The sequence below is a fragment of the Thalassophryne amazonica genome, chromosome 2 (assembly GCF_902500255.1).
Source record: "Thalassophryne amazonica chromosome 2, fThaAma1.1, whole genome shotgun sequence".
NCBI lineage: Eukaryota > Metazoa > Chordata > Actinopteri > Batrachoidiformes > Batrachoididae > Thalassophryne > Thalassophryne amazonica.
Window position 1 is genome coordinate 140,022,490 of NC_047104.1, and position 27,890 is coordinate 140,050,379.

Below are 27,890 nucleotides of genomic sequence, written 5' to 3' on the forward strand. Positions count from 1 at the left end.
AAAAGAAGAAGATAGTTGTAGTCGACTATGACGTGTACTCACACCAACCCTACTGAAAAACATGAAAGCATCATGAATGTGACTAAACTGTTGGACACCTGGCCTACAATCTGTGACAAAGATGACAATAATAATTCATCATGTTCACTGCAAAACTTCAGTTTCATTCCCCTCTATTTATTATGTATTTTGTTATCTAAATTTGATTTGTCTGCAAATATTTTTAAAATGTGCTAAATTGTAATATCTGGACGGTTCATTCAAGGGCACCTAGACCCAAAACCCAACTGGGAACATAACAACAAACAATAAAATTCATATGACTGGCTTCTTCCTCTGAAGTAGAAATGCCCCCAACATGTTGACACCGTCTCTATTTCTGGTTGGACGCCACATTTTGATGAACATTTGCAAAAATCCACTCATGGCGAAGATCTCACAGTCTCATTTTTAAAGCTGTGCCTAAAGTACGTAGAGTCGAAAAAACTGAGAGGAGCACAGACTCTGTTGACCGTTAAATATCAGTGAACATTCAAAAACTGTCAGAGAAAGAAACAGATGGCTTGGAAGAGAACCTGTGGATACAACCTCCATAGCAACGCTCCCTCTCCACAGCTAAGCTAATTACCGCTTTGAAATTATGCCATTTTCATCACAAATGGAACAACCTATTGAGAACTCTCCAAATTGAAGCCTGCAGTGCGAGGCCGGTTTGGCAGAGACAATGAAGGACAGAGCTTGTGAGTGTGAATGCAAAAGCTTCAAACAAGCTGAATGCATTCACCACCAAACTGACTCACATTTATTCTATAAACGGTTTAAAGGTTACGCGGAGGCCACACAGATCTTGGGGTCTAAAGAACAGGGTCAGGTGTGGTTTAAGGACAAGGGGGGAGGATGAAGTCACACGCATTTGTTCATGCAGACAGCAGCTCGAGGCGCAGAGCGATGCGCGTGTGCCATCCGAGGGGGAGCAGGCGGATATAGCGCGCCGCGATGGGCGGCCGTAGGAGGGTCTGCACAGAGGAGGAGCGGTCAGAGTTTCCGTAAAATACCTAAAGAGGAAAAAGGTGGATGATGAGATTTAACATTTTTATGAATAAACTAATAAACCTAAATCATTTGTGTCTTTTATAGTAATAAATATTGCAATTTAATATTAGGATACATGGCAAGGGTGTGTTTTATGTTGCTGTAATTGTGTATTCCAATCAGTTCTTGAAAAATTGCAACTTTTTACTTCAAGTTACTGACCCTGTTGTTTCCGCTCTGGTCTTTGTAATAGATCCAGTTGAGTCTTTCGTCGGTGCGGTACTGAATGCTGTACTTGGTGACCCATTCGTCAGCGTCACAGCGGCCATTGGGTGAGGACCCCAGACACCACCATCACCTCCATCAGGTCAATCTGCAGCCACTGATTGCTGTCCTGAACTTAGACAGCCACGCACACCTGGAGAGTAACACAACAGTGGCAATTAGATTTTACACACCACACACACACACGATACCAGATTAGATTAGACAGAATTTTATTGATCCCTTGGGAAGACTCCCTCAGGGAAATTGAGGTTCCAGCCACATTGTATAGCAGCACATAGGGTAAGAAGCACACAGAGTATCAATATAAATATAATATAAATACCAGACATACTGGTTTACTGACTACTACTGTTCCTCTCCTTCCCATCCCCTGTCTTCCTATTAATCCTCCTCCCCCTGAGTGAGGACTTGATAGTCTGATAGTCTGAGGGACAAAGATGTTTTTCCGTCTGTTGGTCCTGCACTTGGGAAGGAGCAGTCTCTGGCTGAAGAGGCTCCTCTGGTTGCTGACGACGGTGTGCAGGCATCATCTGTAATGTCCAGTAGTTAAATATCAGTGACCATCAGTGGAACAGCTACTCTTTTAATGCTGGTACCAACAGGATGCCAGAGTTTTATTGCCATCAGTAACAAAGTTGTTCACTTTAGGAAGTGTCTGAATTTCTTTAAATTAAATTTATTCATAAAGTGACAAAATGCAACATACATCACCCCAAGCCATTTCACATGAGTAAGGCTTAACCCTTACCCCTACCCTGAGCAAGCAGGAGAAATAGGTGAAGTCTGAAGGTCAAAGGACATATAGTGAGTGCTTATAGTGTCTGTATTTTGTGAATTTGAAACGTCAGCATTAGGGGTGGTATCTCACTGGGCTGCAAACAGACTGCAAATGGAATGCGCGAGGGAGCCCCCAAATTTTGCCAGTGGTTTGCATTCTCTTTGCGTGAGTAACGGGTATGCTACTCTCACAACAGAAAAAATTACCACAAAACATTTTCTGTGAGTCAGAGAGTGCACAGCATGTGAGAAGTTGATGGCACACTCTTCCATTTACAGTGAGGAAAATAAGTATTTGAACACCCTGTGATCTTGCAAGTTCTCTCACTTAGAAATCATGGAGGAGTCCGAAATTTTCATCTTAGGTGCATGTCCACTGTGAGAGACATAATCCAAAAAAAAAAAAAAAAAATCCGGAAATCACAATGTATGATTTGCAAATAAGTATTTGAACACCTGCCAATCACCAAAAATTCTGGCCCTCAAAGACCCGTTAGTTTGCCTCTAAAAAGTTCACATCCACTCCACTTATTCCAAATTAGAAGCACCTATTTGATGTCTTTAGCTGCATAAAGACACCTGTCCACCCCACACAATCAGTAAGACTCCAACTACTAACATGGCTAAGACCAAAGAGCTGTCCAAAGACACCAGAGATAAAATTGTAGACCTCCACAAGGCTGGAAAGGGCTACAGGGCACTTGACAAGCATCTTGGTGAAAAAAAAGATGAACTGTTGGAGCAATTATTAGAAAATGGAAGAAGCTAAACATGACTGTCAATCTCCCTCGGACTGGGGCTCCATGCAAGATCCCACCTTGTGGCGTATCAATGATCCTAAGAAAGGTGAGGAATCAGCCCAGAACTGCACGGAGGAGCTGGTCAATGACCTGAAGAGAGCTGGCACCACTGTTTCCAAGGTTGCTGTGGTAATACACTAAGACGTCATGGGTTAAAATTATGCATGGCACGGAAGGTTCCCCTGCTTAAATCAGCACACGTCCAGGCCCGTCTTAAGTTTGCCCATGACCATTTGGATGATCCAGAGGAGTCATTGGAGAAAGTTATGTGGACAGATGAGACCAAAATAGAACTTTTTGGTCTTAATTCCACTTGCCGTGTTTGGAGGAAGAAGAATGTTGAGTACCATCCCAAAAACACCGTCCCTACTGTGAAGCATGGGGGTGGAAGCATCATGCTTTGGGGTGTTTTTCTGCACATGGGACAGAACGATTGCACTGTATTAAGGAGAGGATGACCGGGGCCATGTATTGCGAGATTTTGAGGAACAACCTCCTTCCCTCAGTTAGAGCATTGAAGATGGGTCGTGGATGGGTCTTCCAACATGACAATGACCCGAAGCACACAGCCAGGATAACCAAGGAATGGCTCCGTAAGAAGCATATCAAGGTTCTGGAGTGGCCTAGCCAGTCTCCAGACCTAAATCCAATAGAAAATCTTTGGAGGGAGCTCAAACTCTGTGTTTCTCAGCGACAGCCCAATAACCTGGCTGATCTAGAGATCTGTATGGAGGAGTGGACCAAAATCCCTGCGGCAGTGTGTGCAAACCTGGTGAAAAAATACAGGAAACATTTGACCTCTGTACTTGCAAACAAAGGCTACTGTACCAAATATTAACATTGATTTTCACAAGTGTTGAATCACTTATTTGCAGCAGTAACATGCAAATAAATTATTTAAAAAAATGATACATTGTGATTTCCGGATTTTTTTTTTTTTTTTTTTTTTTTGGATTATATCTCTCACAGTGGACATGCACCTAAGATGAAAATTTCAGACCCCTCCATGATTTCTAAGGGGGAGAACTTGCAAAATCGCAGGGTGTTCAAATACTTATTTTCCTCACTGTACATGACTGGAGAGTAGAGGATGACATTTTTCGGGAATTCCCGTGGGTCACGTGATTCCTGCGGGATTCCCGCGGGATGGGAGTCAAAATTTTATCAATCCCGTGATTGGGATGGGACGGGAATAAAAATGAACGGGAGCAGGCAGGAGCAGGAATGGCAAAAATAGATGATGATTTTCATCAAAACGCGTTCACACCGGGTGCTATGAGACGCTACAAATTCACGGGGGTTGCGTGGCGACGGACGCTCTGCTTTTGCTGCGAAAATTCGCCCCAGGGCATCATCAAATGGGAGGAGCTTCCATTCCGCTCACCGGCTCCGGCTGTCAGTCAAGTTAACATGACGGACCTTGATCACACAGAGCGAGCTGTTGTGGAAAGCTCCCAATACAGGGGGTATCATTATTTGCTCCAGGATGAGACCTGTGTGAAGGCTGATAAGGAGGGACAGGATCCGGACTTTTTTTTTTTCTTTTTTTTTTTCCAGGACCACAATGGAAATAAGTTTGTTTTTTGTGTTATCCTCTGTAATCTGATATACTGTGTTGTGTATTTTCAACCCAGTCTCGCGGCAAGTCATGATTCAACAGCATGAAATATACATTAATGTATTGGTTCGTGATATTGTGATGAAAAGCGCCTCATTTTCATCACAGCAGCACAAATTCATTCTAATTCATTCCGTGATGGCTGCACAAAATTAAAAGTGAAGCGGGGGGTCGGGGGAGTAGGAGTATGGTTAGGTTATGGTTAAGGTTAGGGGTAGGAGTAAGGTTAGTAATAGTTTTAAATCACGAAAATTTGACTCATTTCATGACAGAAAGACGAAAAAACGTGAGACGGGCTGCGCAGAGAAGTTGCTGTTCCAGGATGTCGAGAAACGCTTCGAGACGATCCAAGAGTCCAGCCAGTGGAGGTTCGTATACTGGTCATTCCTGAGACGTGAGAAGGCTATCTGTATCTACTCCTCCTTCTGTGACGGAGGGAAGAGTAGATCTAACGGGACAATAATATTGACAAGACACTGCAGGATGTCACTCTCCTGGACATCATTCTGCAAGTCAGTGAGTGCGCTGCCATCCACACACATTCTGCCTTTTTTTCTTCTCTGTGGAGTCACTCTAGGCTTTTTATTATTATTTCGTTCTTATAATTTTATTCTTTAATTTACTTATTATTATTTGCAGGGCTTTTCCTTCTGTGGCTACCGTCTGGGGTATTTCCACAGCCTCTTTTCAAATAATAACAGCATAATAGTAGTCCACAGACATCCTGAGCAATTTGTTCACAAACGTGTTGTCATTTCAGTAAGATTCCAAGTAAAAACTCGAAGCACTCGAAGCACTCGAAGAGCGCAAACCTCCGCCAAGGCCATAGGGTCACTGACGTCACATGGAATACCAATTTCAATTTATTGCAGATATTACGATATGCAGATACGCACTTCACACAGGTAAGGTCTAACCTTACCAACCCCCAGAGCAACAGTGGTAAGGAAAAACTCCCTCTAAGGAAGAAGCCTCAAGCAGACCAGACTCAAAGCGGTGACCCTCTGCTTGGGCCATGATACAAACATAAATTACAGAACAATTCACAGAACAATTCACGGACGAATATACAAGAAATGCTATTGGCGCAGAGGACAGGAGGATCGCCAACACAAATACAGCTCCCATCTCTGGATGGAGCTGCACCTTAAACAGACAGAGAAAAAAAAAAACAGAATCAGGCATCAGAAAGACAAAAAATACTGTATAATTTGTCAGCATTAAACAACAAGAAACAGAGAAATACTAAGGTGATCGTCGGCCACTAGCCCTAAACGTCACTAAAAGACCCAGAATTTAGGTAAAGTTGAGGCCGCGGCCCGCTCCAATTACTAATAAATGAATTAAAAGAGTAAAAAGTGTAAAACAAACCTGTACCAGTATGCTAGCCATATGAAAGGGAAAATAAGTGCGTCTTAAGTCTGGACTTGAAAGTCTCCACAGAATCTGACTGTTTTATTGATGCAGGGAGATCATTCCACAGAACAGGGGCACGATAAGAGAAAGCTCTGTGACCCGCAGACAGCTAGGTAGGGAGGTGCCAGTCCATGAATGATTTTATAGGTTAGTAGCAGAACCTTAAAATCTGATCTCAGTGGGACAGGAAGCCAGTGAAGGGATGCTAAAATTGGTGTAATGTGGTTGAACTTTCTGCTTCATGTCAAAAGTCTGGCTGCAGCATTTTTAACCAATTGGAGACCCCTAATGCCAGAAAATAGAGCATTGCAGTAGTCCTATTTAGAAGAGATAAATGCATGGATCAGGGTCTCGGCATCAGCCATAGACAGGAAGGGACAAATCTTCGCTATATTTCGCAGGTGGAAGAAAGCAATCCTAGTAATATTTCTAATGTGGAGGCCAAAGGACAACAAAGGATCAAAAATTGCCCCAAGGTTCCTCACTTTGTCAGTGTGATGTGTGACACACGAGCCGAGGCTGAGCGTTAACTGGTCAAATTGATGCCGATGTCTCACTGGACCAAGAACCATCATTTCAGTCTTATCAGAGTTTAAAAGTAGGAAGTTTCTAGACATCCAACTTCTCACTGCTGCAAGGCAAGCTTCCAAGGATTTTATGTGAACGAGATTACCAGCAGTTATCGGCATGTATAACTGAGTATCATCTGCATAGCAGTGAAAGGTAATCCCAAAACGCCGCAATATGTGCCCAAGAGGTGCTATATAAAGGGAGAAAAGCAGGGGGCCTAAGACAGACCCCTGTGGAACCCCAAATTTCATGTCACTAAGGTTAGAGGTAGTGTTACTGTACAAAACACAGTGAGAACGACTGGTCAAGTATGACGTCAGCCATGCAAGGGCACTCCCAGTAATCCCAAAATGATTTTCCAGCCTATCAAGTAGAATATGATGATCCACTGTATCAAATGCAGCACTGAGATCTAACAGCAACAGAACAGTAGTGGTGTCCGAATCAATTGTAAGCAGAAGATCATTCACCACTTTAGTGAGAGCTGTCTCTGTGGAATGATATTTTCTAAAAGCAGACTGCAGTGGCTCAAAGAGATTATTCTCAGTAAGATAGTCTATGAGCTGCTTTTTCCAGAATTTTAGAGAGCAATGATAGATTTGATATCAGCCGATAGTTTGTCAATACACTAGAGTCAAGATTAGGTTTCTTAAGTAATGGTTTAATCACTGCAGATTTAGGAACAGATCCAGAAGTTAAAGAAAGATTAATCATTTCCACCACAGTCGGCCCAAGAGTGGGCCACAGGTCCTTAAACAGTTTTGTTGGTATAGGATCAAATAAACAGGTTGTGCTTTTTGCTGACATTACGAGTTTTGTCAGCATGCCTAGTGAGACACTGTCAAATTCTGTAACTCTAGGTAATACCTCAGTAGTGACGCCCACATCAATAGCAGGGTGTAGTGGCTGGATTAAGGCATGCCGGGATATGTTTAACCTGATGTCTTCTATTTTCTTCTCAAAGTAATCCAGGAAATCTTGTGCTGTAAAAGGAGAGCGAACTACAGGTGGTTGTCCATGCAAAAGTGTTGCCACCGTGTCAAAGAAGAACTTTGAGTTATGCTAGTTTTTGTTGATCAAATCAGAGTAGTAAGTCCGCTTTGTAGCCAGTAATGCATGCTTATAGTCTAAGATAGCATCACGCCACGCAAGGTGAAATATTTCAAATTTTGAACGGCGCCATTTCCATTCTCGAGCTCTTGCTTTATGCTTGAGGTCACGCAGATAATCATTGAACCAAGGTGACTGTGATTTGGGGGAGCGCGGTTTTAACACAGGTGGTGCAATCATGTCGAGTGTAGTTTTGAGCACTGAGTTTAAACTATCCACAAGTCTGTCTACTGACTGGGTATTTGTCAAATGTGAAGCTAAGACATCAGGCAGTCTAGCTTCGAGTTCAGTCTTAGTTGAGGAGTTGATACATCGCCGTAATGATATATAAGGTTGTTGTTCCACTAAACACAGCAGCGAAACTGTAAACTTAATAAGTGAGTGATCAGACAACACTGATGTAAGAGGCATGATGTCAATATTCGTGACAGCAATACCACGTGCGAGAACCAGATCCAGGGTATTTCCACTAATGTGCGTCGAATCCCGAATGCATTGCCGAAATCCTAATGCATCCACAATTTCCGTAAATGATTTGCAGAGGGGATCAGAAGGCTTATTTATATGAATGTTAAAGTCACCAATGATCAGAACATTATCTACACTAGTTGACAAGTTAGAGATGAACGCACCAAATTCATCTAAGAATTCAGAATATGGGCCAGGAGGCCTATATACAGTGACAAAGTAATACGACTGATTTTTATTCTTCTGACCATGGCAATGTATAATATCCTGAGCAGAGCGGAAAATCAGATGCTCAAACGAGTGATATTTGTAACCCCCAACAGCTAATAAGCTAAACCTAGATTTATAAATAACAGCAACACCCCCGCCTTGCTCCGCATCACGAGGGACGTGACTAAATGTAAATGCTGGTGGACAGGCCTCATTTAAGGGGAGGACAGCTGTAGGTTTAAGCTAGGTTTCACATAGCCCAATCATATCTAAGTGATGATCAATAATTAGATCATTGATCAACAATGATTTTGAGGACAGTGATCTTATGTTAATGAGACCCAGTCTAAGGACCTTACAGGGTCTCTAATCACCTGCTCTGTGGCCTGCTGTAGATTCTTAATGTTACCCTCCCTGTAGAGCTCTATCTGTGTTTGCAGACAAGATGGCGGCGCCTTCCCCAGTAGGGTGGAGGCCATCCGGCATCAGCAAGCCAAGGCAGCCCCAGAACAAAGGCCACTTATCAATAAAGCTAAAACCTTGCTGTCTACAAAACTGCGCCAGCCACCTATTTAAATACCCCTTGGTGAAGAGACTTATTCCACATCATTTCACGCATCTACCATCATGTTTCAGATTCAGTGGTTAAACCCTTAGATCTTCAACAAATGTATTTATAAAGAGAAACTGCATGAACTACACAAGTCTTTTTTTATTTTCTAATAACAAATTTATTCAGTGAAGAGAAACAAATGCTAAATTATTGTTGTGTCGTAACTTAATTTTTGTTCAGCCTTTGTGACCCGTCTTCATGAAGTTAGATGCAGAAATGTTGAAATTGAGCCTATCCTGCAATGATAAAGAATCCTTAAAAAAATTACTGGATCCGGATCGTGTTCCGGATCATTACCAAAATTTAATAACTTCTAAGTTAGGCCAAGATACAACCCTGGTAAAAATTTCATTGAAATCCGTTGAGGATTTTTTGAGTAATCCTGCTAACAAACCAACCAACCAACAAACAAACGGAAGCGACCAAAAAACATAACCTCCTTAATATACATAATCCTTACATAATCTGTAATTCACGTATTTTGTTGCAATTTTGTATCTCCTACTACTCTCCAACGGTCGCAGCCCAATGATATACTACCCTAACTGGCTGTGCTGGACAGACTGCTGTTACTCCAGGTAGGTGATTTTTAGTGAGAGTAGGGATTAGGTTGAGAGGAGTCTAGAGAGAGAAGAAGCCTAGAGAGAGAGAGAGAGAGAGAGAGAGAGAGAGAGAGACATACACTCTGGAGAGAAGGGGAATGAAGGTCATTCAGCTCAACATGGAGAATGAGAGGGAGCACAGATGAGGTTGGGAGTTAAATGTTCAAAGGATGTGGTATAGAGTGGTGAAGAAGAGAGTGCTGGCAGGGTGGGATAGATGGAGACGAGTGGCAGAAGTGATTTGTGATTGAACATTCAAAATTCACTGTTTGACACTGTGGTAAATCTTACTTTGGGGCAACCATATGAGAAACTTTCACTCTTCACAGTCCCAAAATTTTTGAGATTTTGACAATTTAAGGATATTGAAATAAAATTTTTGCAGCAAGCTTTAATCAAGTTGGATGTTCTTGTAATAAAACCACATGTTGAAAAAGTGTACCTATTGCCTTGAACCTACCCGAAGCCCTGACTGTTGAGCCGGGCCTTGCTCGGGAGCCATGATGAGAACCAGCCAGTGTACTGGTCTTGGTTGGAACAGGTGATCTGGTCTGGACTCACAGACCCAGCTTCGAAACCCAGCGGTCTGTGGTATGGACACTCTGCAGGGCACCAAAGATTAAATTAAAAACATATTTCAACATGAAAGAGGAAATCTAACCAACAAATGGTCATCACTAAGCCTCTCTGAACTCTTAATTGTCCATCTCTTTGTCCTTTCCTCTGTGAACTCCAGCTCATCCTGCCATTACCGCCATGTGACCCACATCCCATCCTAAAAGCCGGCAGTTTAAGCACCCGTGGTGACAGATCGGCAGCATCCATTAGTGCTGACAGATGACCACGCTCTGCTTGCTGTAGATTTATCTCCTGTTTTGATCTTTTAATCTCCTGTCGTACTTCCAGTTTGACATGGAAGAGCAAGCTGGCTCAGTAAGTGTCTGTCATGGAAACATGAATGGATGACATGAGTTTATGAAACAAACAGTGAATTCATGGACTAGACAAATAAGTCCTGTAGTTATTACCCGAGGCCATCAAATATGGCCATTGGGTATTGTGAAGACTTTGCATTCATCTGTCTGTCTGTCTGTCTGTCTGTCTGTCTGTGCTCAGCATAAGTCCAGTCCTATTACTGCCAGAGTCTGCAAATTCACAGGGACCATTCTTGGGACACAGACCTTGGACAAGTTCAAAGATGGCTAACCTTGACATATTTAAAGAGGTATTCTAAGAGGTTAAAAAGTCACATTCTGTTTCAATCTGTTCCATTTTGTGTTTGAGTGGCGGGGGTGACAGCCAATCAGAGTCGAGCTGCACTGTGACATCAGTGGCTGGTCTCTCCAAAATCGCTACGTTTTGCGTGTTTATACAGTATATTAGAGGTGGGCGATACCAGGAATTTTGGTATTGATCCGATACCAAGTAAATACAGGCCCAGTATTGCCAATATCGATACCGATACTTTTTCATATTTAAGCTTCATAGATCCAAAGGATCCAAAAGACCTAGGATAGAATTTTGCCCAACATTGTACATGACAACAAAATATTTTATTATCACAATCAACATTTTTGTTTAAAAAAATATCACTCAAGACAACTTAAAACAAAGTCTCCTGAGGTAGAGGGCTGACAAACCACAATACAAGGGTGCGCTGCTCCGTGTTGTGTGACACAGTGCAGCCCTGCTCTTACAGAGAGAGAGTAGACTTTGATGAATATGTGTGCGCAGCAGTCATTGCGCGCCGGAGAGAAAAAAAGCTTGAGTATCGATCTTTTTGCATGAGGATCGTTCAATATCAATACCAGCGTTGGTATTGATATTATCAATATTAGGATCAATCCGCCCACCTCTACAGTATATATATGTTTCTCATATATTATGTAAACACTAGTGAGAAATAAACACTTCTAAAACTAAAAACACTGTTTTTGGAACCTGATAACACCTCTGGAGTCATTTACAAGACACTTTGCAGACGTTCGCGTAACGCTAACTTCCTCTAGCTCAAAGCTAACTTCTTATAGAGTTAAATTTGTGTCATTAATACCTGCAAATGCACGGAGGGTGATCTACAAATATTATTTGATTTGCACAACTTCCGCTCTTGTACCTCATGTATACACACACACACACACACACGCACGCCCTCCTGCAGGTGCTGTTAAAAAGTAAATATTGTTTGTCATTGATTGATTGATTGAGGGGCTTTGTTGAACATAAGACAGTAGGATCTTAATAATTATTTAAAAAACTGCAAATTATAAAGAAGAAAACGCTCATATGACCGAGGGTATTTTAGTATTGTGTTATTTTTTTAATTCAGCGCCACATTGTGTCTAATCCCAGTATTACACAGCAAACAGCAGCACTGGTGGTGGGATTATATGTTTGAGATGTTTATAGCAGAATACCTGAAGCTGCTATTCAGTCTTTTCAGTTAAACAAAAGGCATGTTGGGGTCACTGACTAAGCAACGAGTTATTCCTAATACACATACGCCTATTGCCAATGCAATAGGGGTATGGCGCCTTCTTGATATCGTTATCATGAATAGCAGAGATGCAGAAGAACATAATAAAACAAGTTTCACTGAAATCCATAGGGGGCGCACCGAGATATGGCCAAATGAAAATCGGCAAATATCGTGTTCTTAACATAAAGTGCGCCAACTATGCAAAAGCGCCCTAATTAAGCCACCGCCATTTATGCAAATTTGGAAAGAACTTGTCCCAGTGTATCCAAATATGCATAAATGAGCAAGACTTATTCAGGGCGCAGGCCCTGGGAGGGTCCCAAATGTAGCCCAAAATGCCAAAAGTTGTGGCTTGAAGCGACACCTATAGGCGGCGCCCTCAGTTAGCCTTGAAAAATATAACGCTAAATGGGAGAACTCCATCCATACATTCATATACCATAAGATCAATGAGGCTTACTGAGGGTGCACAAAGATATTCAAAGGTCAAAATCCACATTTTGGCTATGTCACTGTTTTGGCCCCTTTAACTCCTACCCTAAAAAGGGTTGTAATTTTCCACCCGAAGGGATCTTTGGATAAAAAACATAATTTTTGTCTGTTTGGACAATATATCTTCCCCTAAAAAAGCTTCAGTGGCCTACTGAAACATGATCTATCACCCCCTTCTATAAACCATTCCACAGTTACAGACTATAGCTCTTAAGTTATGTGCAATATCCATGAGTTATGTAATTATGCCATGGCAGTTTTATTTGTGCAGCTCTTGGAGTCCAAGACAAATTTCCCGGAAGGGACAATAAAGTGTATTGCATCGTATCATATCGTATCGTATCATATCTTTGTGGTGCAGAACCTTACAAAATAAAGCATTATCAACTATTCTAGTGTTCCTTGAGTTGGTAACAATGTCGGGCTTGGACAGCAAAAATGCAGATGATTGGGTGAGTGAGTTAGTCCTTCCCAGCCAGCTTGTGTAGACAATAACTCAAAAACAATTGCTATCATCTTGAAACCCACCAAATTAAAAAGAGCGCAAAACATGTCTGAAGTGATTAGATTGTGTCTGATGAACCAGATGAATGCCAAAAGCATCTTTGTTTTGCTCTGCCCTTCACATCAGCTAATCAGATGCCTCACAGTGCACCCAGAAAGTATTCACAGCGCTTCACTTTTTCCACATTTTGTTAAGTTACGGCTTTATTCCAAAATGGATGAAATTCTTTTTCTTTCCGCAAAATTCTACACACAATACCCCATAATGACAATGTGCAAAAAGTTTTGTTTTGTTTTTTGTTTTGTTTTGTTTTTTGCAAATGTAAATCACACGTACATAAGTATTCACAGCCTTTGCCATGAAACTAAAAATTGAGCTGCATCCTGTTTCCACTGATCATCCTTGAGATGTTTCTACAGCTTAATTGGAGTTCACCTGGGGTACATTCTGTTAATTAGACATGATTTGGAAAGACACACACCTGTCTACATACAAGGTCCCACAGTTGACAGTGCATGTCAGAGCACAAACCAAGCATGAAGTCAAAGGAATTGTCTGTAGACCTCTGAGACAGGATTGTCTCGAGGCACAAATCTGGAGAAGGATACAGAAACATTTCTGCTGCTTTGAAGGTCCCAATGAGCACAGTGACCTCCATCATCCGTAAATGGAAGATGTTCAGATCCACCAGGACTCTTCCTAGAGCTGGCCACCTGGCGTCATGTTTGGAGGAAACTAGGCACCATCCCTACAGTGAAGCATGGTGGTGGCAGCATCATGCTGTGGGGATGTTTTTCAGCAGCAGGAACTGGGAGACTAGTCAGAGATAAGTGCAGCAATGTGCAGAGACATCCTGGAACAACGGTTCATCTTTCAGCAGGACAATGACCCTAAGCACACAGCCAAGGCTTCAGGACAACTCTGTGAATGTCCTTGAGTGGCCCAGCCAGAGCTCAGAGAGATTTGAAAATGGCAGTGCACCGACGCTCCCCGTCCAAGCTGATGGAGCTTGAGAGGTGTTGCAGGAATGAGCAAAACTGCCCAAAGATAGGTGCACCAAGCTTGTGGCATCATATTCAAGAAGACTTGGGGCTGTAATTGCTGTCAAAGGTGCAACAACAAAATATTGAGCAAAAAGTGTGAATACTTATGTACACATGTTTTCTTAGTTTTTTATTTTTAATAAATTTGCAAAAATTAAAAAAAACAACACATTTTCAAGTTGTCATTATGGGGTGTTGTGAGGAGAATTTTGAGGGGAAGCATTGAGAGGATCATGTACATTGCTTGTTTTTAATGAAGTGCTGCAATTAGATGAACTGCATGGTCCATGGACTGACAAAACATGATACTGTGATATATTCCACCTGTTGTTGTGAAAGTGTAGGTACACGGACCCACAACAGGGGGCGCAATGAACGGACAATGGAGAAAGGTGAATAACAAGTTTTACTGTTGTGAAAAGAGCACAACCAATACAACAATTAATAATTTGGAGTTTGAAGCCGAAATCTGCTGGTGTCGTGTGGGCAGGCTCGAAGGTAGGAGGCGTCCGTCCTAGTCGAACCGGAACCACCCAGATTTCCTCTGCCACCGAACCCCAGAAGTACTGGAACCGCCAAGTCCCGAATTCCCAGGTGGCCACTGCCTCCGCTCGTCGGATCCGGTACTGCTGGCGGGAAAGAGCACAAACACACAGGTATGGGTGCGACAGCACCCAGTAGACAGAGAGGGGAGAAGCCGCCTCCACCTCTTGTTACAATGAAGCAGGAAAGGTGAGTACTTATCCAAGCAAGTAGCTTTCTGTAGTCAGCTGTCCTGAAAAGGTTTACCAAGGTTTATCAGAGTCTTCAATATGAGCTTGCAGAGAAGGTTACCTTAATCTCAAGGCGATATCTCGGCACTGAGGTGGAGACGCTGTCCTGCTGATATACCTCCGTCCTGAGTGCAGTCAGCTGTGTCCAGTAATGGGTGACAGCTGTCACCCTGGCAGCCTTCGTCGGCGGCAGCGCCCTCTGGTGCCTGGAGCCCGCACTCCAGGCAGGGCGCCCTCTGGTGGTGGTGGGCCAGCAGTACCTCCTCTTCAGCGGCCCACACAACAGGACCCCTCCCTCAACGGGCGCCTCCTGGCGCACGACCGGGCTTGTCCGGATGGCGTCGGTAGAAGTCGGCCAGGAGGGCCGGGTCCAGGATGAAGCCCTTCTTCACCCAGGAGCGCTCCTCGGGGCCGTACCCCTCCCAGTCCACCAGGTACTGAAAACCCCGGCCCATTCGACGGACATCGAGGAGCCGGCGCACGGTCCAAGCCGGTTCCCCGTCGATGATCCGGGCAGGAGGTGGTGCCGGACCCGGGGTGCAGAGGGGTGAGGTGTGATGGGGTTTTATCCGGGAGACGTGAAACACTGGGTGAATCCGCAGTGAGGCCGGAAGCTGAAGCCTCACTGCGGCGGGATTGATGACTTTGAGGACCTTGAAGGGACCGATGTATCGTTCTTGGAGCTTGGGGGAGTCCACTTGAAGGGGAATGTCCTTGGTGGACAACCACACTTCCTGCCCAGGACGATACGTGGGGGCCGGGGCCCGCCGCCGGTCTGCATGTTTCTTCGCCCTCGTCCGGGCCTTCAACAAAGCAGAGCAGGCAGCACGCCACACCCGACGGCACTTCCGTAGGTGGGCCTGGACCGAGGGCACACCGACCTCTCCCTCGACCACCGGAAACAAGGGGGGCTGATACCCCAAGCACACCTCAAACGGGGAGAGGCCGGTGGCTGATGACACTTGGCTGTTGTGGGCGTACTCGATCCAGGCCAGGTGGGTACTCCAGGCCGTCGGGTGCGCGGCTGTCACACAGCGTAGTGTCTGCTCCAATTCTTGGTTGGCCCGCTCTGCTTGCCCGTTGGTCTGGGGGTGGTACCCGGACGAAAGGCTGACCGAGGCCCCCAGTTCCCGGCAGAAGCTCCTCCAGACATGTGAGGTGAACTGGGGACCGCGATCGGAGACGATGTCTGATGGTATGCCATGCAGACGGACGACGTGGTGGACCAGGAGGTCCGCTGTCTCCTGGGCCGTAGGGAGCTTCGGGAGGGCCACGAAGTGGGCCGCCTTGGAGAAACGGTCCACTATCGTGAAGACGATGGTGTTTCCCTGGGACGGCGGGAGACCCGTGACGAAGTCCAGGCCGATGTGGGACCAGGGGCGATGAGGCACGGGCAGTGGCTGTAGCTGCCCTGAGGTCTTCTGGTGATTGGCCTTGCCCCTGGCGCAGGTGGTACAAGCCTGGACGTAGTCCCGGACGTCGGTCTCCAGGGATGCCCACCAGAAGCGTTGCCGGACGACTGCCACGGTCCTTCGCACCCCTGGGTGACAGGAGAGCTTAGAACCGTGACAGAAGTCTAGGACTGCGGCCCTGGCCTCTGGTGGGACGTATAGTTTGTTCTTTGGTCCGTTTCCGGGGTCCGGGACACGGGTCAGGGCCTCCCGGACGGTCTTCTCCACGTCCCAGGTGAGGGCGGCCACGATAGCGGACTCCGGGATGATGGGATCCGGGGGATCCGACGGTTCCGTTTTGACCTCATCTTCGTGCACCCGGGACAATGCATCCGATCTCTGGTTCTTGGTCCCGGGGCGGTAGGTAATCCGGAAGTCAAAACGGCCAAAGAACAATGACCAGCGGGCTTGCCTGGGGTTCAGACGCTTAGCGGTCCTGATGTACTCCAGGTTCCGATGGTCAGTGAAAACCGTGAATGGCACGGCTGTTCCCTCCAACAGATGTCTCCACTCTTCGAGGGCCTCTTTCACAGCAAGGAGTTCCCGATTGCCGACGTCATAGTTCCGTTCAGCGGGGGTCAACCTGCGGGAAAAATAGGCACACGGGTGAAGGACCTTATCGGTCTTCCCGCTCTGGGAGAGCACCGCTCCTATCCCTGAGTCCGAGGCATCCACTTCAACCACTAACTGGCGGCTAGGATCGGGCTGCACCAGAACTGGTGCAGACGAGAAGCGCCGTTTCAACTCCTTGAACGCGGCCTCGCACCGGTCCGACCAGGTGAAGGGAACTTTTGGAGAGGTCAGGGCTGTCAGGGGGCTAACTACCTGACTGTAGCCCTTGATGAACCTCCTGTAGAAATTAGCAAAGCCGAGGAACTGTTGCAGCTTCCTACGGCTTGTGGGTTGGGGCCAGTCTCTCACCGCCGCAACCTTGGCCGGGTCCGGGGCGACGGAGTTAGAGGAGATGATAAACCCCAGGAAGGACAAAGAAGTGCGGTGGAACTCACACTTCTCGCCCTTCACAAACAGACGGTTCTCCAACAACCGCTGTAGGACCTGACGTACATGCTTGACATGGGTCTCAGGATCCGGAGAAAAGATGAGTATATCGTCTAGATATACGAAGACGAACCGGTGCAGGAAGTCCCGCAAGACATCGTTTACCAACACTTGGAAGGTCGCGGGAGCATTAGTGAGACCGAACGGCATGACCAGGTACTCAAAATGACCTAAGGGGGTGTTAAATGCCGTCTTCCATTCGTCTCCCTTCCGAATCCGAACCAAATGGTACGCGTTCCTAAGATCCAGCTTGGTGAAGATTCTGGCTCCATGCAAGGGGGTGAACACTGAATCCAACAAGGGCAACGGGTATCGGTTGCGAACCGTGATCTCATTCAACCCCCTGTAATCAATGCATGGACGAAGTCCGCCATCTTTTTTACCCACAAAAAAGAAACCAGCGCCCATCGGTGAGGTGGAATTCCGGATCAACCCGGCGGCTAATGAGTCCCGGATGTAGGTCTCCATTGACTCACGCTCCGGCCGTGAGAGGTTGTACAGCCTACTGGACGGGAACTCACTGCCTGGAACCAACTCAATGGCACAATCGTACGGGCGGTGGGGAGGAAGCGTGAGAGCCAGATCCTTGCTGAACACGTCCGCAAGGTCATGGTACTCCGCTGGCACCGCCTTCAGATTGGGCGGGACTCGGACCTCCTCCTTAGCTTGGGAGCCGGGAGGAACCGAGGAACCGAGACACTCCCGATGGCAGGTTTCGCTCCACTGAACCACCACCCCGGACGGCCAATCAATCCGGGGATTGTGCTTAAGCATCCATGGAAATCCTAAAACCACACGGGAGGTGGCCTGAGTCACGAAGAACTCGATCACCTCCCGGTGGTTGCCTGACACCACCAGAGTTACTGGAGGTGTCTTGTGTGTGATTGGTGGGAGTAGGGAGCCATCTAGTGCTCGAACCTGCACAGGCGAGGTAAGAGCCACCAGAGGGAGCCCTATCTCCCTGGCCCATCTACTGTCTAGCAGATTCCCCTCAGAGCCCGTGTCCACCAGTGCTGGGGCCTTCAGGGTTGAATCCTCAAACAGGATCGTGACTGGGAGTCGTGTAGCAATGTGGGTATGTCCCACGTGAATGTTTTGGCCCACCCCTGGCCCAGTCTCTAAGGGCGGGCGTTTGGCGTTTGACCGCTCGGGGCAGTCTCTCACATGGTGCCCTATCGAACCACAAACAAGACACGCTCCGTGGGTCCATCTCCTTTGTGCATCTGGTGCCCTAAATGTTGCCCTACTCGTGTCCCTAGCTTCGTCAGTAGGGGGAGCTGTGACCCCACGGAGCGCAGGAACAGAGGAGCGTGGGGAGGGCGGAGCTCGATCGGACCCGGAAGGGAGAGGGACGACGCGTGCCTGGCCACGCCCTTCGCCTCGTTCCCGGCGGCGTTCTTCTAACCGGTTGTCGAGTCGTATGACCAGATCAATGAGCCCATCTAAATCCCGCGGTTCGTCTTTAGCCACCAGGTGCTCTTTTAGGACCAGAGACAATCCATTTACAAAGGCAGCGCGGAGGGCAGTGCTATTCCAGACGGATCTCGCTGCCGCGATGCGGAAGGCGACTGCATAGGCAGCTGCGCTCCGACGTCCCTGTCGTATGGACAGTAATGCGGTTGAAGCGGACTCTCCTCTGTTGGGATGATCGAACACCGTTCTGAGCTCCCGTACAAACCCGGCGTATGACTGAAGGAGCCGTGAGTTCTGCTCCCAGAGCGCTGTAGCCCAAGCGCGTGCCTCCCCGCGAAGCAGATTTATCACATAAGCTACCCTGCTAGCATCAGCTGCGTACATCACGGGACGCTGAGCGAAGACGAGCGAACATTGCATAAGGAAGTCCGCGCACGTCTCCACACAGCCGTCGTACGGTTCTGGAGGGCTTATGTATGCTTCTGGGGACGGAGGAAGGGACCGTTGAACGACCAGTGGAACGTTACTTTCACGCGCAGGGTCCTCGGGAGGGAGAGCCGCAGCGGCGCCCGGAGGGCGCGCCTCCACTTGTGCGGCGAGAGCCTCCACCCTGCGGTTTAGGAGAACGTGTTGCTCGGTCATTAAATCGATCCGAGAGGTGAAAGCGGTGAGGATCCGCTGCAACTCACCGATTACCCCTCCCGAAGCCTCCGCCGCGCCTTGGTCTTCCATTGGCCGTTCAACAGCCGGTTGACGCCCCTCGGGGTCCATGACGCTGGCCGAGATATCCTGTTGTGAAAGTGTAGGTACACGGACCCACAACAGGGGGCGCAATGAACGGACAATGGAGAAAGGTGAATAACAAGTTTACTGTTGTGAAAAGAGCACAACCAATACAACAATTAATAATTTGGAGTTTGAAGCCGAAATCTGCTGGTGTCGTGTGGGCAGGCTCGAAGGTAGGAGGCGTCCGTCCTAGTCGAACCGGAACCACCCAGATTTCCTCTGCCACCGAACCCCAGAAGTACTGGAACCGCCAAGTCCCGAATTCCCAGGTGGCCACTGCCTCCGCTCGTCGGATCCGGTACTGCTGGCGGGAAAGAGCACAAACACACAGGTATGGGTGCGACAGCACCCAGTAGACAGAGAGGGGAGAAGCCGCCTCCACCTCTTGTTACAATGAAGCAGGAAAGGTGAGTACTTATCCAAGCAAGTAGCTTTCTGTAGTCAGCTGTCCTGAAAAGGTTTACCAAGGTTTATCAGAGTCTTCAATATGAGCTTGCAGAGAAGGTTACCTTAAACTCAAGGCGATATCTCGGCACTGAGGTGGAGACGCTGTCCTGCTGATATACCTCCGTCCTGAGTGCAGTCAGCTGTGTCCAGTAATGGGTGACAGCTGTCACCCTGGCAGCCTTCGTCGGCGGCAGCGCCCTCTGGTGCCTGGAGCCCGCACTCCAGGCAGGGCGCCCTCTGGTGGTGGTGGGCCAGCAGTACCTCCTCTTCAGCGGCCCACACAACACCTGTCTGTCCCTCTCTGTGTGCTTCTGTGGACTTCAAGTCACATCTCAAAAGCCACTTGTGATACAGTCTTACTATTTGTGAATTACATAATTCTGCAGACTCTAGTAGAACACTGCCAGAAACTTAACAACCAAAACCAACAAAATTCACCCATTAGTGAAATCTCACTAACCGGTGTGCAGTCTGGGTGTTCAGATGGTTGTCTGCCACATATCTTATCCCTGCCTTCCAGGATGTGGCGCGAATCCTCCTGTTTTTTGTCATTCCACCTACAGTCGGCTTGGCTCGTGCTCATTCGTATTAAGTGTAATGGGGGTCTTAGTCCAGACAGCAGATTTTTGTCTTAAGTTAGAGCCCAACATTATGTTTGATCCTGATAAATACGTTCTCTGAAAATTACCTGAAATGCCTGCTTGACCTTTCACCCCAATGAAATGGCCTTTCCCAGACAGCAAATGGATCCGGGCCGGATGTAGTCCAACATCCGGTACCAATACTGAAAATGGATTCGGTCCAGACAATTTTTGCACCCTGGCCCAAATCCGGCACGGCTCCACTTTACAATTCTGGAACAGATCCGGACCGGATCTGAACTGGATCCGCAAAAGACCAACCGTTTACAGCCCATATCTGGCACAGATCTGGGACAGATGTGGTCTGCATCACGGCACCGTGACAGGAACATGAGGTTAGCATAACGATAAGCAATTTTATCTGCACTCGGCAGAAACTATCCATTAAACTCAGAGCTGTGAAAATGCTGCGAATCATGGGGGGGTGTTAATGTGTACTCTGTAATCGTGATTGTCACTGAGGTTTTTAAAATGCTTATCGCGAAGCGGTTTGTTTCTTTACGACGAGCAAGTTTTAGAAGTCCACGGACACTGATCTGTGTGTTACAGATACAAATCAGTTTCCTTGGATTCACAGAATTTACCCCTGTAAAACTTGTTCCTGCCACGGTGCTGTGATGCGGATCACATCTGTCCCAGATCCGTGCCAGATATGGGCTGTAAACGGTTGGTCTTTTGCAGATCTGGTTCAGATCTGGTCCGGATCTGTTCCAGAACTGTTAAGTAGAGCCGTGCTGGATCTGGGCCAGGGTGCAAAAATTGTCTGGACTGGATCTGTTTTCAGTATTGGTACCAGATGTTGGACTACATCCGGCCCGGATCCATTTGGTGTCTGGGTTCAGTATCAAATTAGCAAAATAGTTTCACTAAAGACACAAGCAACATATGCGTTTGTGAACATACAGATTCTGTGGTGACTGTAGCCTTTAAATACCAAACTTGTAATTTTATGTGGGTGCACATTTCTGAAACATCCAGCAGTTGCCGGTGTTCAGCAGGTGGCAGCCCAACATGTGACGTCTTTTCATATGAACTCCAGAACAGCGCTCCAGAATACAGACAAAACATGTTGGTGCAGTGTTTCGGTTTGCTATTAGTAAGATGCATCACCAAAAAAGTGTTGGTACCATCCCAACCACACGCACCATCACTCTTTACTTCCAGTATTACTCCATGTTCTGTTGTATGTTTTACCTCCGCCAGTGAATCCAATCCAATCCACTTTATTTATATAGCACATTTAACAACAAAAATGTTCCCAGTGCTGCACATACAGTAGAATCACAATAGATAAAACCCCAAGAGTCAAGAAATCAATTAAAAATAAGAAAATTAACAATAAAAATAACTAAAATGTGCAAGATAAATAAATACATACAGCATACAAAAGATAAAACCAATAAAATCTACCAAAATAAAACAAAACCAATAAAACAGAGGACCACACAACTCACGCAGTGTTAAAAACCAGAGAATAAAAGTGGGCCTTGAAGTTGGAGGAGGTTATGTTATCACCCCTGTTTGTTTGTTTGTCTGATTTGAACAGCCTGGAGCCCACAATTTTTCATATATCGTTATAACATTTTTACTGAAGATTCATATGCAGATAAGCAAGAACTGATTCAATTTTCAAGGTCATAGGTCAAAGAGCAAAGTCAGGAAAAATCCCTATCTTTAACACTGAACGAATTTTCAAAAATTCATCACTGTAAAAAAAAAAACAATTTCTTTCATATTTGATAGTGTTATGTAGGATGGTATCCTTTATTAACTGACAAAGTTTGATGTGGATCTGATCAAGATTACAGATTTTGTGCACATTTAACATTGAAATCCCATTTAATGTATATTTTACATTATATCTTAGTCAAGCATGCTCCAATCACTCTCATATTTGAAGGTGATGTGCCGACTGGCACTCACTATCAACTGATAAAGTTGGACCTGGATCTGATCCAGATTGTGGATTTTGTGGACATTTGAATTTAATATTGAAAAGCCCATTTAATGTACATTTTGCATTATATCAAAAGTGTCTCAATCGCTCTCATTTGTGACAGTGAGGTGCAAAGTGGCACACTCAATGAATAGACTAAATTTGATCTGCATCTGATCTGTATTGTGGATTTAGCGGATATTTGATTCATTTTAACTTTGAAAAGCCCTTTTGATTTTTTTGTATTATTTTAGTTCATGAAAAGCCACTTTCTAACAGGACTTTGACCTTGAAAATTTTTTCCAAGGTAAAAATCTGGAGGAGGTTTGCGCTTGATGAGCGCGGTGCTCTAGTGTTTTCTGTATTCATCCACATAGCGGGTATTGTTTTTTCTGTCCAAGGTTGCATAACTTGTTCGCTGATGCTCAAGTGAAGGTAGGTGCTGCATCAAGCAGGTGGCAGACACGTCTATGAGCTTAAACACAGAATGAACACATGTTTTTGTTTGCTTGTTCTTTATTGATTGATTGATTGTTTGATTGGGTGCAAGAAAATTAGCCACCATCTGAACACCTCATCTTCATTATGTGCACTTTATGATTGGTTGAATTACAAGATGATAACTTGTATTGTTTTTGAATTAAGCATTGATGGAATCACTCAACCACCCACTCATCTACATTTTTGCAATACCAACCCTACACTGTTACCAGCACAAGGAAGATGAAACAGCATGTAAATATCACCAGTTAAGTTATGATGATGTCGTGCAGAAGAGAAATGAGTTTGAAAATATTTGACATTAATGTCAATATTTGACAAACAGTCCAAAATAAAATAAAAATTCATTTAAATATATAAAAACCTACTTGGGAAAAAGCTTGTAATGTCGTGGATCATGCACCATAGGAAAGATTTGCCTGATTTTGAAAGATTTTTGTTATCAAAACATTAAAATAGTGACTTTACCTGTGAAAAGGTGGTGTCTACATTGTAAAAGTGCATCTGCACCGGTACATATGGGGAAGTCTGCTTTCCATGTTTGCAGAAATGCCAGTGAAAGTGTCACAGATGGCATTAAATATGTCCCAAACTGTAGCAGGATAGCAGTAAAAGATAAACGAAATCCTGACTTCACATTATAAAAAGTACAATTCTGCAGGTGTGACTTCTGAATTTTAGCAAAACTGTATTTTGGGTGAGACATTTCCATTGGTAGACTGCACGTAAATTTAAAAAAGATATGTGGTGATGTCACATGCAAAAGCCTGACAGACGTTCTAACAGAGATATCTGTATGTCCATGGACACATGAACATTATGTTTGTCCACGGGAGGACAACAAGCAAACACACATGCATCACAGTGGACAGTTGTTAGTTCATGTCCATCCAAACACGGTACATGTTCCCCAGGCTTGACATCCAGACAAGGGCGCAATTTAGAACTAGAAATTGGGGGGGGGACAAAGTGCGAGGCCCACATGGCCGAAGCCCATAGGCTGGGGGTCTGGGGGCTGTTTTAGGCCCCCAGAAGCCAACGGTTTCTAGATAAGCTCAGATGCATTCTGAACATCCAGAACAGTAATTTTAATGTTTTGAGAAGACCATAAAGTGGACACCATTTGACTTGTACAATTTGAAACTGTGGATATAAGTACTTCATTCTGAGAATAGCCAGCATTGATTTTATTAATATCCTGGTGTAAATAAGGTATCACCACATGTGTAGAACTCAAAAAGAATGATAGGTTGAGTTTTCATTAAAAAAAACAACTGCAATGTGGTAAAATGTATTCATAAATATGAAAGAACAGGCTCTTAATAATTATAATAATTAAACTATTGCATACTGTATTTTTTCTCAAGATTTGTTTTTGCATAAGTTTGAAAAAACAACAGATCATAAGTTTAGGATAAATGAAGTGGCACTAATGACAACACTCACGCTGAACATAATTTCACTTGCATAGACTGATTTTGGAGATCAAGCAATAATTGCAGATGGGCTTTCTGAGGTCCCAGATAGCTTTTCTGATTTCCTTTTCTAACTTTCAGAATTTAGTAAATTAGCATATGGTCCATTGATACTTATGTGTAGACACTAGTCCCTAGAGGCAGCTATTTTTGGTTTCAAATCTGGGCAAATGCAGTCCCAGAAAATTCCAAATGTGACAAACAAGAAACAGGTGTTGTAAACAAGTCAATGCTGCTAAAAATACAAACTTGCAGAAACAAAGATACTATTCTGACATGGTTTGTACATAAGACTGGCATAGCATGTTTCAAGTACACATATGTCAGAAGGTGGGGGGACATACCATATTCTGTCCCCCCTGGTTGAAAAGGTGGGGGAGACATGTCCCCCCTATCCCCCACTAAATTGCGCCCATGCATCCAGAACCAGAGATTTCCACAGCCGCTCCTGTGGGTGGACAGACCCCCTGTCAGTTCAGCGCACACACCAACATGTCACTGTGTCTGTTTGCAGAGCCACACTTGTGGGGGCACTTAGACAAATTTCACATCCAGCTCAACAGTGATTGTCTACTGGCTGTTGTCATGCTAATAGTGTGAATGACCACACATTTTCTAAGTGCCAAGCGAGCGGTGGTAAGGCCCATTTACACGAACATGCCTTTGCTTCATGCAATAGCACGAACTGTGTCGTGACGATCCCAACTGCTGTGTTCACAGCCAGATGCTGTTCGTTGTTGTACCGGCTGCCACATGCTCTGCGATGGACGCTGCGCATATAAAACAATTATTTTGTAGCAGATTATTCATTCAGCCGTTTGTGTGCGCAGGCCGCGATGTGACGTGCAGCAAAGGCATGCTTGTGTAAATGCCCCTTTAGATGTTTGTGTGTGTCAGCTGGAATTTGGCCAACACCTGCCAACAGTTTGGCTGACAGTTTTCTTCAGCTCGCCTCTTTTTCGGTTTGTATAATATTTAAAGTTACTTGGTGAACTTGTTTCGTATCGTACGTGGTGCATTTGACAAGACTGAGCTGAAAACGGCTCATCTCGCGTCGGTCAATGTCTCCACTACTGTCGGGTTTATTTATTTTTTTAACCGTATGCTTGCTCTTATTTTGGCTGGTGATATAAATTCAGTTGAAAAACTTTGTTCGTACTTAATGCGGTGCTTTTCAGAAGAATACAGTGAACAAGGCTGACATATTATTTCCCTGTTTGCCATCACTGGATGTTTGCATGAATCACCAACTTCACACAGATCATTAAAAAATAAACAGTCTTACAGACCACTTACACACAGACACGCATGTAGCTGAACACACAAAGTAGCCTATATTAATATTTTTATTGAATATGGCTGCATGCAGTATCTGACACGTTATCACTGCAGTTCATTAAAAAAAAAATGGCCAGTCAAACAACCTCTCTCTCTCCCTCTCACAGTCACTCAATCACACACACACACACACACCTTAATCAGTATTGTTTAACTTTGTGTGGAAAAAAAAATGCCAAGAACGGTAGGGAGTAAAAATAAATAAATTATTGAAAAAAATCACAGTTTGATCATTAAATAAAAAAAGAAAGTTGTGTTGAGTATGACAACTCTTGTTCATGCATACTTAGTGGTTCATAATTTCCTACTACATTGAATGTCCATTCTGAGGCTGTTCTGTTATTCATTCATATGCTTAAGAATATTCATGTTCTGAGTTTATAAAAAACTTGTTCTGTAAAATAGTTCCTTTACTATTGTGATTAAGAACATTTATTTGAATCTCAATTTTGAGGCTGTTCTGTAAATAGTTTTCAAATAAACAATAAATATAGCAACTTCTGGTCAATCCATATCAATTTCAGACTTAAAATAATGTACTGATTTAAGCCCAACTCACTTTGGGTTAAACCTCCTCCGGTTTAGGCCCCGCCCACTAAGAGTACAGACAGGGATACAGATCATTTAGACGGTTGAACAAATACAGATACAGATAGTGGTCTTCTCGCTCATCCCTTATATATATATATATATATATATATATATATATATAGTTTTTCATTATGTTTTTTCATTCACATATTTATTAATTATACTGTATTTGTATAATGAAATATGAAATAATGAAACAAATTAATGAAAAACTTTATATATATATATATATATATATATATATATATATATATATATATATATAAACAGTCTAAATAAAGAAAAAGTGAATGATTGCACATTTTTTGTGTGTATTCATAGGGACTGCTCTCTTGCTGGTGGTTCTTACCTGGCATACAGTCAATGTCGTGCACCATGGGAGAACCAGCTGGAGACTTGATGGGGGAGAAGTCAGTCGGGGATTCTTCATCACAGTCACATTTGCATGACCTGCTGGTCCAAGCCTCTGATACACCCTCCTAATACACACACACACGCACACACACACACACACAAAGCTTTTCTTTACTACATTTTGCAGTAAGTCCCTTCGGCTGCTCCCTTGTTTGCACTCGGGGTCGCCACAGCAAATCCAAGGTGGATCTGCATGTTGAATTGGCACAAGTTTTACACCGGATGCCCTTCCTGACGCAACTCCACGTTACATGGAGAAATGTGGCAGGGGTGGGATTTGAACCCGGAACCTTCTGAACTGAAACCAAGTGCATTAACCACTTGGCCACCACACACAAAGCTTTTCTTTACTACATTTTGCAGTAATGATGATATAATTGCCAACAATTAAAATTCAGTTACTGGATCACTGAACTTGTGATGTTGTGGAGCCAGTTTTAGCACATAAATATCTGTACCCTGTTCATCTAAATCAGGCAGAATCACTCTGTTTTCTTTCATATAAATAATGTCTTCTTTTGTCGTGTTGTTTGTTGTGTTGCATCTTTGTACCTCTTGAGCATAAATGCTGACAAACACTGTTTAGGCAGACAGACAAACACAAAAGAGACAGAGAACACAAAAGATACAGAAGTTATATTTATTTTAAATCTGATCATCAATCTGTTTGATGAAGCACATCAAAAAATTTAAAAAATATATATAACAGAATGGAGATCATACAAGCATGTGGATCACACTAAACGGACACCCGATGTCTTCTCCTGCTTTTAAAACTTGGACAAACAAACACAAATCCTGATTTCTCAAACGCACAATGAAGCAGAGGGCAGAGTGAGAACCTACCGTGAGTTCCCAGCATCAGGACCAGTAACAATCTCTGCACACTGAGCGCCATCTTTCACCCTGCTCCAAAACCAGACTAACACAGAGCGAGTGACTGACAGGAACACAGAGGCTGGATTACAGTAATCCACAGGACACTAATGGATTTATCCAACGTGATCCTGATATGAAAAAGCTCCCCTGCAGCTGTTCACCC

General features: G+C 44.7%; 1 pseudogene; it reads right to left on the reverse strand.

Annotated features, from left to right (window-relative positions):
• Nucleotides 1-439: 439 nt before the first annotated feature.
• LOC117531594 lies at nt 440-27,890 on the reverse strand (annotated as a pseudogene).